We start from the raw sequence: 12,276 nt of genomic DNA, 5'->3' as shown, positions 1-12,276 counted from the left end.
AGAGCCAGCCCTGTTACTGTAGTTATAGTCATTATCAGGAGTAGAGACAGCCCTGTTACTGTAGTTATAGTCATTATCAGGACCAGAGCCAGCCCTGTTACTGTAGTTATAGTCATTATCAGAGTAGTTACAGCCCTGTTAATGTAGTCATTATCAGGATTAGAGCCAGCCATGTTACTGTAATTCTTGTCATTATCAGGAGTAGAGACAGCCCTGTTACTGTAGTTATAGTCATTATCAGGAGTAGAGACAGCCTTGTTACTGTTGTTATAGTCATTATCAGGAGTAGAGCCAGCCCTGTTACTGTAGTTATAGTCATTATCAGGAGTAGAGCCAGCCCTGTGTTCTGAAATTATAGTCAATATCAGTAGTAGAGACAGCCCTGTTACTGTAGTTATAGTCATTATCAGGACCAGAGCCATCCCTGTTACTATAGTTATAGTCATTATCGTTGTAGAGACAGCCCTGTTACTGTAGTCATTATCAGGATTAGAGCCAGCCCTGTTACTGTAGTTATAGTCATTATCAGGAGTAGAGACAGCCCTGTTACTGTAGTTTAGTCATTATCAGGACCAGAGCCAGCCCTGTTACTGTAGTAACAGTCATTATCAGAGTAGTTACAGCCCTGTTAATGTAGTCATTATCAGGATTAGAGCCAGCCATGTTACTGTAATTCTTGTCATTATCAGGAGTAGAGAAAGCCATGTTACTGTAATTATTGTCATTATCAGGAGAAGAGACAGCCCTGTTACTGTACTTATAGTCATTATCAGGAGTAGAGCCAGCCCTGTTACTGAAATTATAGTCAATATCAGGAGTAAAGACAGCCCGGTTACTGTAGTTATAGTCATTATCAGGAGTAGAGCCAGCCCTGTTACTGTAGTTATAGTCATTATCAGGAGTAGAGCCAGCCCTGTTACTGAAATTATAGTCAATATCAGGAGTAGAGACAGCCCTGTTACTGTAGTTATAGTCATTATCAGGACCAGAGCCAGCCCTGTTACTGTAGTTATATTCATTATCAGGAGTAGAGACAGCCCTGTTACTGTAGTTATAGTCATTATCAGAGGTAGAGCCAGCTCTGTTACTGTAGTTATAGTCATTATCAGGAGTAGAGACAGCCCTGTTACTGTAGTTTAGTCATTATCAGGACCAGAGCCAGCCCTGTTACTGTAGTTATAGTCATTATCAGAGTAGTTACAGCCCTGTTAATGTAGTCATTATCAGGATTAGAGCCAGCCATGTTACTGTAATTCTTGTCATTATCAGGAGTAGAGAAAGCCATGTTACTGTAATTATTGTCATTATCAGGAGAAGAGCCAGTCCTGTTGCTGTAGTTATGATCATTATCAGGCGTTGAGACAGCCCTGTTACTGTTGTTATAGTCATTATCAGGAGTAGAGACAGCCCTGTTACTGTAGTTATAGTCATTATCAGGAGTAGAGCCAGCCCTGTTACTGAAATTATAGTCAATATAAGGAGTAAAGACAGCCCGGTTACTGTAGTTATAGTCATTATCAGGAGTATAGCCAGCCCTGTTACTGTAGTTATAGTCATTATCAGGAGTAGAGCCAGCCCTGTTACTGAAATTATAGTCAATATCAGGAGTAGAGACAGCCATGTTACTGTAGTTATAGTCATTATCAGGACCAGAGCCAGCCCTGTTACTGTAGTTATATTCATTATCAGGAGTAGAGACAGCCCTGTTACTGTAGTTATAGTCATTATCAGAGGAAGAGCCAGCCCTGTTACTGTAGTTATAGTCATTATCAGGAGTAGAGACAGCCCTGTTACTGTAGTTTAGTCATTATCAGGACCAGAGCCAGCCCTGTTACTGTAGTTATAGTCATTATCAGAGTAGTTACAGGCCTGTTAATGTAGTCATTATCAGGATTAGAGCCAGCCATGTTACTGTAATTCTTGTCATTATCAGGAGTAGAGAAAGCCATGTTACTGTAATTATTGTCATTATCAGGAGAAGAGCCAGTCCTGTTGCTGTAGTTATGATCATTATCAGGAGTTGAGACAGCCCTGTTACTGTAGTTATAGTCATTATCAGGAGTAGAGACAGCCCTGTTACTGTAATTCTTGTCATTATCAGGAGTAGAGACAGCCCTGTTACTGTAGTTATAGTCATTATCAGGAGTAGAGACAGCCCTGTTACTGTAGTTATAGTCATTATCAGGAGTAGAGCCAGCCCTGTTACTGAAATTATAGTCAATATCAGGAGTAAAGACAGCCCAGTTACTGTAGTTATAGTCATTATCATGAGTAGAGCCAGCCCTGTTACTGTAGTTATAGTCATTATCAGGAGTAGAGCCAGCCCTGTTACTGAAATTATAGTCAATATCAGGAGTAGAGACAGCCCTGTTACTGTAGTTATAGTCATTATCAGGACCAGAGCCAGCCCTGTTACTGTAGTTATATTCATTATCAGGAGTAGAGACAGCCCTGTTACTGTAGTTATAGTCATTATCAGAGGTAGAGCCAGCCCTGTTACTGTTGTTATAGTCATTATCAGGAGTAGAGACAGCCCTGTTACTGTAGTTTAGTCATTATCAGGACCAGAGCCAGCCCTGTTACTGTAGTTATAGTCGTTATCAGAGTAGTTACAGCCCTGTTAATGTAGTCATTATCAGGATTAGAGCCAGCCATGTTACTGTAATTCTTGTCATTATCAGGAGTAGAGAAAGCCATGTTACTGTGAAAACTGTGAAGGACCTCGGCGTTACTCTTGACCCTGATCTCTCTTTTGACGAACATATCAAGACTGTTTCAAGGACAGCTTTTTTCCATCTACGTAACATTGCAAAAATCAGAAATTTTCTGTCCAAAAATGATGCAGAAAAATTAATCCATGCATTTGTTACTTCTAGGTTAGACTACTGCAATGCTCTACTTTCCGGCTACCCGGATAAAGCACTAAATAAACTTCAGTTAGTGCTAAATACGGCTGCTAGAATCCTGACTAGAACCAAGAAATTTGATCATATTACTCCAGTGCTAGCTTCCCTACACTGGCTTCCTGTTAAGGCAAGGGCTGATTTCAAGGTTTTACTGTTAACCTATAAAGCGTTACATGGGCTTGCTCCTATCTATCTTTCCGAGTTGGTCCTGCCGTACATACCAATACGTACGCTACGGTCACAAGACGCAGGCCTCCTAATTGTCCCTAGAATTTCTAAGCAAACAGCGGGAGGCAGGGCTTTCTCCTATAGATCTCCATTTTTATGGAACAGTCTGCCTACCCATGTGAGAGACGCAGACTCGGTCTCAAACTTTAAGTCTTTACTGAAGACTTATCTCTTCAGTAGGTCATATGATTGAGTGTAGTCTGGCCCAGGAGTGTGAAGGTGAACGGAAAGGCTCTGGAGCAACGAACCGCCCTTGCTGTCTCTGCCAGGCCGGTTCCCCTCTCTCCACTGGGATTCTCTGCCTCTAACCCTGTTACAGGGGCTGAGTCACTGGCTTGCTGGTGCTCTTTCATGCCGTCCCTAGGAGGGGTGCGTCACTTGAGTGGGTTGAGTTACTGACGTGATCTTCCTGTCTGGGTTGGCGCCCCCCCTTGGTTTGTGCTGTGGTGGAGACCTTTGTGGGCTATACTCGGCCTTGTCTCAGGATTGTAAGTTGGTGGTTGAGGATATCCCTCTAGTGGTGCGGGGGCTGTGCTTTGGCAAAGTGGGTGGGGTTATATCCTTCCTGTTTGGCCCTGTCCGGGGGTTTCTTCGGATGGGGCCACAGTGTCTCCTGACCGCTCCTGTCTCAGCCTCCAGTATTTATGCTGCAGTAGTTTATGTGTTGGGGGGCTAGGGTCAGTTGGTTATACCTGGAGTACTTCTCCTGTCTTATCCAGTGTCCTGTGTGAATTTAAGTATGCTCTCTCTAATTCTCTCGTTCTCTCTTTCTCTCTGAGAACCTGAGCCCTAGGACCATACGTCAGGACTACCGGGCATGCTGACACCTTGCTGTCCCCAGTCCGCCTGGCCTTGCTGCTATTCCAGTTTCAACTGTTCTGCCTGCGGTTACGAAACCCCTACCTGTCCCAGACCTGCTGTTTTCAACTCTTAATGATCGGCTATGAAAAGCCAACTGAGATTTATTCCTGATTTATTATTTGACCATGCTTGTCATTTATGAACATTTTGAAAATCTTGGCTCTCTCTAATTTTCTCCTTCTCTCTTTCTTTCTCTCGGAGGACCTGAGCCCTAGGACCATACGTCGGGACTACCGGCCGTGGTGACTCCTTGCTGTCCCCAGTCCGCCTGGCCTTGCTGCTATTCCAGTTTCAGCTGTTCTGCCTGCGGTTATGGAACCGCCACCTGTCCCAGACCTGTTGTTTTTCAACTCTTAATGATCAGCTATGAAAAGCCAACTGAAAATTATTCATGATTATTATTTGACCATGCTTGTCACTTATGAACATTTTTGAACATCTTGGCATAGTTCTGTTATAATCTCCACCCGGCACAGCCAGAAGAGGACTGGCCACCCCTCATAGCCTGGTTCCTCTCTAGGTTTCTTCCTAGGTTTTGGCCTTTCTAGGGAGTTTTTCCTAGCCACCGTGCTTCTACACCTGCATTACTAGCTGTTTGGGGTTTTAGGCTGGGTTTCTGTACAGCACTTCGAGATATTAGCTGATGTACGAAGGGCTATATAAAATAAAATTGATTGATTGATTGATGTTACTGTAATTATTGTCATTATCAGGAGAAGAGCCAGTCCTGTTGCTGTAGTTATGATCATTATCAGGAGTAGAGACAGCCCTGTTACTCTAGTTATAGTCATTATCAGGAGTAGAGACAGCCCTGTTACTGTAGTTATAGTCATTATCAGGAGTAGAGACAGCCCTGTTACTGTAGTTATAGTCATTATCAGGAGTAGAGAAAGCCCTGTTACTGAAATTATAGTCAATATCAGGAATAAAGACAGCCCGGTTACTGTAGTTATAGTCATTATCAGGAGTAGAGCCAGCCCTGTTACTGTAGTTATAGTCATTATGAGGAGTAGAGACAGCCCTGTACCTGTAGTTATAGTCATTATCAGGAGTAGAGACAGCCCTGTACCTGTAGTTATAGTCATTATCAGGTGTAGAGCCAGCCCTGTTACTGAAATTATAGTCAATATCAGGAGTAGAGACAGCCCTGTTACTGTTGTTATAGTCATTATCAGGAGTAGAGCCAGCACTGTTTTCTGAAATTATAGTCAATATCAGTAGTAGAGACAGCCCTGTTACTGTAGTCATTATCAGGATTAGAGCCAGTCATGTTACTGTAATTATAGTCAATATCAGGAGTAGAGAAAGCCATGTTACTGTAATTATTGTCATTATCAGGAGAAGAGCCAGTCCTGTTGCTGTAGTTATGATCATTATCAGGAGTTGAGACAGCCCTGTTACTGTAGTTATAGTCATTATCAGGAGTAGAGACAGCCCTGTTACTGTAATTCTTGTCATTATCAGGAGTAGAGCCAGCCCTGTTACTGAAATTATAGTCAATATCAGGAGTAGAGACAGCCCTGTTACTGTAGTTATAGTCATTATCAGGACCAGAGCCAGCCCTGTTACTGTAGTTATAGTCGTTATCAGAGTAGTTACAGCCCTGTTAATGTAGTCATTATCAGGATTAGAGCCAGCCATGTTACTGTAATTCTTGTCATTATCAGGAGTAGAGAAAGCCATGTTACTGTAATTATTTTCATTATCAGGAGAAGAGCCAGTCCTGTTGCTGTAGTTATGATCATTATCAGGAGTTGAGACAGCCCTGTTACTGTAGTTATAGTCATTATCAGGAGTAGAGACAGCCTTGTTACTGTAGTTATAGTCATTATGAGGAGTAGAGACAGCCCTGTTACTGTAGTTATAGTCATTATCAGGAGTAGAGACAGCCTTGTTACTGTAGTTATAGTCATTATGAGGAGTAGAGACAGCCCTGTACCTGTAGTTATAGTCATTATCAGGAGTAGAGACAGCCCTGTACCTGTAGTTATAGTCATTATCAGGTGTAGAGCCAGCCCTGTTACTGAAATTATAGTCAATATCAGGAGTAGAGACAGCCCTGTTACTGTTGTTATAGTCATTATCAGGAGTAGAGCCAGCACTGTTTTCTGAAATTATAGTCAATATCAGTAGTAGAGACAACCCTGTTACTGTAGTCATTATCAGGATTAGAGCCAGCTATGTTACTGTAATTATAGTCATTATCAGGAGTAGAGAAAGCCATGTTACTGTAATTATTGTCATTATCAGGAGAAGAGCCAGTCCTGTTGCTGTAGTTATGATCATTATCAGGAGTTGAGACAGCCCTGTTACTGTAGTTATAGTCATTATCAGGAGTAGAGACAGCCCTGTTACTGTAATTCTTGTCATTATCAGGAGTAGAGCCAGCCCTGTTACTGAAATTATAGTCAATATCAGGAGTAGAGACAGCCCTGTTACTGTAGTTATAGTCATTATCAGGACCAGAGCCAGCCCTGTTACTGTAGTTATAGTCATTATCAGGAGTAGAGACAGCCCTGTTACTGTAGTTTAGTCATTATCAGGACCAGAGCCAGCCCTGTTACTGTAGTTATAGTCATTATCAGAGTAGTTACAGCCCAGTTAATGTAGTCATTATCAGGATTAGAGCCAGCCATGTTACTGTAATTCTTGTCATTATCAGGAGTAGAGAAAGCCATGTTACTGTAATTATTGTCATTATCAGGAGAAGAGCCAGTCCTGTTGCTGTAGTTATGATCATTATCAGGCGTTGAGACAGCCCTGTTACTGTTGTTATAGTCATTATCAGGAGTAGAGACAGCCCTGTTACTGTAGTTATAGTCATTATCAGGAGTAGAGCCAGCCCTGTTACTGTAGTTATAGTCATTATCAGGAGTAGAGCCAGCCCTGTTACTGAAATTATAGTCAATATCAGGAGTAGAGACAGCCCTGTTACTGTAGATATAGTCATTATCAGGACCAGAGCCAGCCCTGTTACTGTAGTTATATTCATTATCAGGAGTAGAGACAGCCCTGTTACTGTAGTTATAGTCATTATCAGAGGAAGAGCCAGCCCTGTTACTGTAGTTATAGTCATTATCAGGAGTAGAGACAGCCCTGTTACTGTAGTTTAGTCATTATCAGGACCAGAGCCAGCCCTGTTACTGTAGTTATAGTCGTTATCAGAGTAGTTACAGCCCTGTTAATGTAGTCATTATCAGGATTAGAGCCAGCCATGTTACTGTAATTCTTGTCATTATCAGGAGTAGAGAAAGCCATGTTACTGTAATTATTGTCATTATCAGGAGAAGAGCCAGTCCTGTTGCTGTAGTTATGATCATTATCAAGAGTTGAGACAGCCCTGTTACTGTAGTTATAGTCATTATCAGGAGTAGAGACAGCCTTGTTACTGTAGTTATAGTCATTATGAGGAGTAGAGACAGCCCTGTACCTGTAGTTATAGTCATTATCAGGAGTAGAGACAGCCCTGTACCTGTAGTTATAGTCATTATCAGGTGTAGAGCCAGCCCTGTTACTGAAATTATAGTCAATATCAGGAGTAGAGACAGCCCTGTTACTGTTGTTATAGTCATTATCAGGAGTAGAGCCAGCACTGTTTTCTGAAATTATAGTCAATATCAGTAGTAGAGACAGCCCTGTTACTGTAGTCATTATCAGGATTAGAGCCAGCCATGTTACTGTAATTATAGTCATTATCAGGAGTAGAGACAGCCCTGTTACTGTAGTTATAGTCATTATCAGGACCAGAGCCATCCCTGTTTCTATAGTTATAGTCATTATCGTTGTAGAGACAGCCCTGTTACTGTAGTCATTATCAGGATTAGAGCCAGCCATGTTACTGTAATTATAGTCATTATCAGGAGTAGAGACAGCCCTGTTACTGTAGTTATAGTCATTATCAGGAGTAGAGACAGCCCTGTTACTGTAGTTATAGTCATTATCAGGAGTAGAGCCAGCCCTGTTACTGTAGTTATAGTCATTATCAGGAGTAGAGACAGCCCTGTTACTGTAGTTTAGTCATTATCAGGACCAGAGCCAGCCCTGTTACTGTAGTTATAGTCATTATCAGAGTAGTTACAGCCCTGTTAATGTAGTCATTATCAGGATTAGAGCCAGCCATGTTACTGTAATTCTTGTCATTATCAGGAGTAGAGACAGCCCTGTTACTGTAGTTATAGTCATTATCAGGAGTAGAGACAGCCTTGTTACTGTTGTTATAGTCATTATCAGGAGTAGAGCCAGCCCTGTTACTGTAGTTATAGTCATTATCAGGAGTAGAGCCAGCCCTGTGTTCTGAAATTATAGTCAATATCAGTAGTAGAGACAGCCCTGTTACTGTAGTTATAGTCATTATCAGGACCAGAGCCATCCCTGTTACTATAGTTATAGTCATTATCGTTGTAGAGACAGCCCTGTTACTGTAGTCATTATCAGGATTAGAGCCAGCCCTGTTACTGTAGTTATAGTCATTATCAGGAGTAGAGACAGCCCTGTTACTGTAGTTTAGTCATTATCAGGACCAGAGCCAGCCCTGTTACTGTAGTAACAGTCATTATCAGAGTAGTTACAGCCCTGTTAATGTAGTCATTATCAGGATTAGAGCCAGCCATGTTACTGTAATTCTTGTCATTATCAGGAGTAGAGAAAGCCATGTTACTGTAATTATAGTCATTATCAGGAGTAGAGAAAGCCATGTTACTGTAATTATTGTCATTATCAGGAGAAGAGCCAGTCCTGTTGCTGTAGTTATGATCATTATCAGGAGTTGAGACAGCCCTGTTACTGTAGTTATAGTCATTATCAGGAGTAGAGACAGCCCTGTTACTGTAATTCTTGTCATTATCAGGAGTAGAGCCAGCCCTGTTACTGAAATTATAGTCAATATCAGGAGTAGAGACAGCCCTGTTACTGTAGTTATAGTCATTATCAGGACCAGAGCCAGCCCTGTTACTGTAGTTATAGTCATTATCAGGAGTAGAGACAGCCCTGTTACTGTAGTTTAGTCATTATCAGGACCAGAGCCAGCCCTGTTACTGTAGTTATAGTCATTATCAGAGTAGTTACAGCCCAGTTAATGTAGTCATTATCAGGATTAGAGCCAGCCATGTTACTGTAATTCTTGTCATTATCAGGAGTAGAGAAAGCCATGTTACTGTAATTATTGTCATTATCAGGAGAAGAGCCAGTCCTGTTGCTGTAGTTATGATCATTATCAGGCGTTGAGACAGCCCTGTTACTGTTGTTATAGTCATTATCAGGAGTAGAGACAGCCCTGTTACTGTAGTTATAGTCATTATCAGGAGTAGAGCCAGCCCTGTTACTGTAGTTATAGTCATTATCAGGAGTAGAGCCAGCCCTGTTACTGAAATTATAGTCAATATCAGGAGTAGAGACAGCCCTGTTACTGTAGATATAGTCATTATCAGGACCAGAGCCAGCCCTGTTACTGTAGTTATATTCATTATCAGGAGTAGAGACAGCCCTGTTACTGTAGTTATAGTCATTATCAGAGGAAGAGCCAGCCCTGTTACTGTAGTTATAGTCATTATCAGGAGTAGAGACAGCCCTGTTACTGTAGTTTAGTCATTATCAGGACCAGAGCCAGCCCTGTTACTGTAGTTATAGTCGTTATCAGAGTAGTTACAGCCCTGTTAATGTAGTCATTATCAGGATTAGAGCCAGCCATGTTACTGTAATTCTTGTCATTATCAGGAGTAGAGAAAGCCATGTTACTGTAATTATTGTCATTATCAGGAGAAGAGCCAGTCCTGTTGCTGTAGTTATGATCATTATCAAGAGTTGAGACAGCCCTGTTACTGTAGTTATAGTCATTATCAGGAGTAGAGACAGCCTTGTTACTGTAGTTATAGTCATTATGAGGAGTAGAGACAGCCCTGTACCTGTAGTTATAGTCATTATCAGGAGTAGAGACAGCCCTGTACCTGTAGTTATAGTCATTATCAGGTGTAGAGCCAGCCCTGTTACTGAAATTATAGTCAATATCAGGAGTAGAGACAGCCCTGTTACTGTTGTTATAGTCATTATCAGGAGTAGAGCCAGCACTGTTTTCTGAAATTATAGTCAATATCAGTAGTAGAGACAGCCCTGTTACTGTAGTCATTATCAGGATTAGAGCCAGCCATGTTACTGTAATTATAGTCATTATCAGGAGTAGAGACAGCCCTGTTACTGTAGTTATAGTCATTATCAGGACCAGAGCCATCCCTGTTTCTATAGTTATAGTCATTATCGTTGTAGAGACAGCCCTGTTACTGTAGTCATTATCAGGATTAGAGCCAGCCATGTTACTGTAATTATAGTCATTATCAGGAGTAGAGACAGCCCTGTTACTGTAGTTATAGTCATTATCAGGAGTAGAGACAGCCCTGTTACTGTAGTTATAGTCATTATCAGGAGTAGAGCCAGCCCTGTTACTGTAGTTATAGTCATTATCAGGAGTAGAGACAGCCCTGTTACTGTAGTTTAGTCATTATCAGGACCAGAGCCAGCCCTGTTACTGTAGTTATAGTCATTATCAGAGTAGTTACAGCCCTGTTAATGTAGTCATTATCAGGATTAGAGCCAGCCATGTTACTGTAATTCTTGTCATTATCAGGAGTAGAGACAGCCCTGTTACTGTAGTTATAGTCATTATCAGGAGTAGAGACAGCCTTGTTACTGTTGTTATAGTCATTATCAGGAGTAGAGCCAGCCCTGTTACTGTAGTTATAGTCATTATCAGGAGTAGAGCCAGCCCTGTGTTCTGAAATTATAGTCAATATCAGTAGTAGAGACAGCCCTGTTACTGTAGTTATAGTCATTATCAGGACCAGAGCCATCCCTGTTACTATAGTTATAGTCATTATCGTTGTAGAGACAGCCCTGTTACTGTAGTCATTATCAGGATTAGAGCCAGCCCTGTTACTGTAGTTATAGTCATTATCAGGAGTAGAGACAGCCCTGTTACTGTAGTTTAGTCATTATCAGGACCAGAGCCAGCCCTGTTACTGTAGTAACAGTCATTATCAGAGTAGTTACAGCCCTGTTAATGTAGTCATTATCAGGATTAGAGCCAGCCATGTTACTGTAATTCTTGTCATTATCAGGAGTAGAGAAAGCCATGTTACTGTAATTATTGTCATTATCAGGAGAAGAGACAGCCCTGTTACTGTAGTTATAGTCATTATCAGAGGTAGAGCCAGCCCTGTTACTGTTGTTATAGTCATTATCAGGAGTAGAGACAGCCCTGTTACTGTAGTTTAGTCATTATCAGGACCAGAGCCAGCCCTGTTACTGTAGTTATAGTCGTTATCAGAGTAGTTACAGCCCTGTTAATGTAGTCATTATCAGGATTAGAGCCAGCCATGTTACTGTAATTCTTGTCATTATCAGGAGTAGAGAAAGCCATGTTACTGTAATTATTGTCATTATCAGGAGAAGAGCCAGTCCTGTTGCTGTAGTTATGATCATTATCAGGAGTAGAGACAGCCCTGTTACTCTAGTTATAGTCATTATCAGGAGTAGAGACAGCCCTGTTACTGTAGTTATAGTCATTATCAGGAGTAGAGACAGCCCTGTTACTGTAGTTATAGTCATTATCAGGAGTAGAGAAAGCCCTGTTACTGAAATTATAGTCAATATCAGGAATAAAGACAGCCCGGTTACTGTAGTTATAGTCATTATCAGGAGTAGAGCCAGCCCTGTTACTGTAGTTATAGTCATTATCAGGACCAGAGCCAGCCCTGTTACTGTAGTTATATTCATTATCAGGAGTAGAGACAGCCCGGTTACTGTAGTTATGATCATTATCAGGAGTAGAGTCAGCCCTGTTACTGTAGTTATAGTCATTATCAGGAGTAGAGTCAGCCCTGTTACTGTAGTTATAGTCATTATCAGGAGTAGAGACAGCCCTGTTACTGTAGTTATATTCATTATCAGGAGTAGAGACAGCCCTGTTACTGTAGTTATGGTCATTATCAGAGGTAAAGCCAGCCCTGTTACTGTAGTTATAGTCATTATCAGGAGTAGAGACAGCCGTGTTACTTTAGTTTAGTCATTATCAGGACCAGAGCCAGCCCTGTTACTGTAGTTGTAGTCATTATCAGAGTAGTTACAGCCCTGTTACTGTAGTTATAGTCATTACCAGTCTTTACCTGGGTCTGTCTTCTTCCTCTTCAGGTGGAACACCAGAGCACCAATCAGTATCCCGGCAACAACCAACGCTGTACAGGCCACAATGATCGAAATCTGCAAGGTGTAGTCTGTTGGAAACCGAGTATGA

This window comes from Salvelinus namaycush, chromosome 19 (assembly GCF_016432855.1).
Source record: "Salvelinus namaycush isolate Seneca chromosome 19, SaNama_1.0, whole genome shotgun sequence".
NCBI classification, from domain to species: domain Eukaryota; kingdom Metazoa; phylum Chordata; class Actinopteri; order Salmoniformes; family Salmonidae; genus Salvelinus; species Salvelinus namaycush.
Note: the sequence above shows the minus strand (reverse complement) of the source record.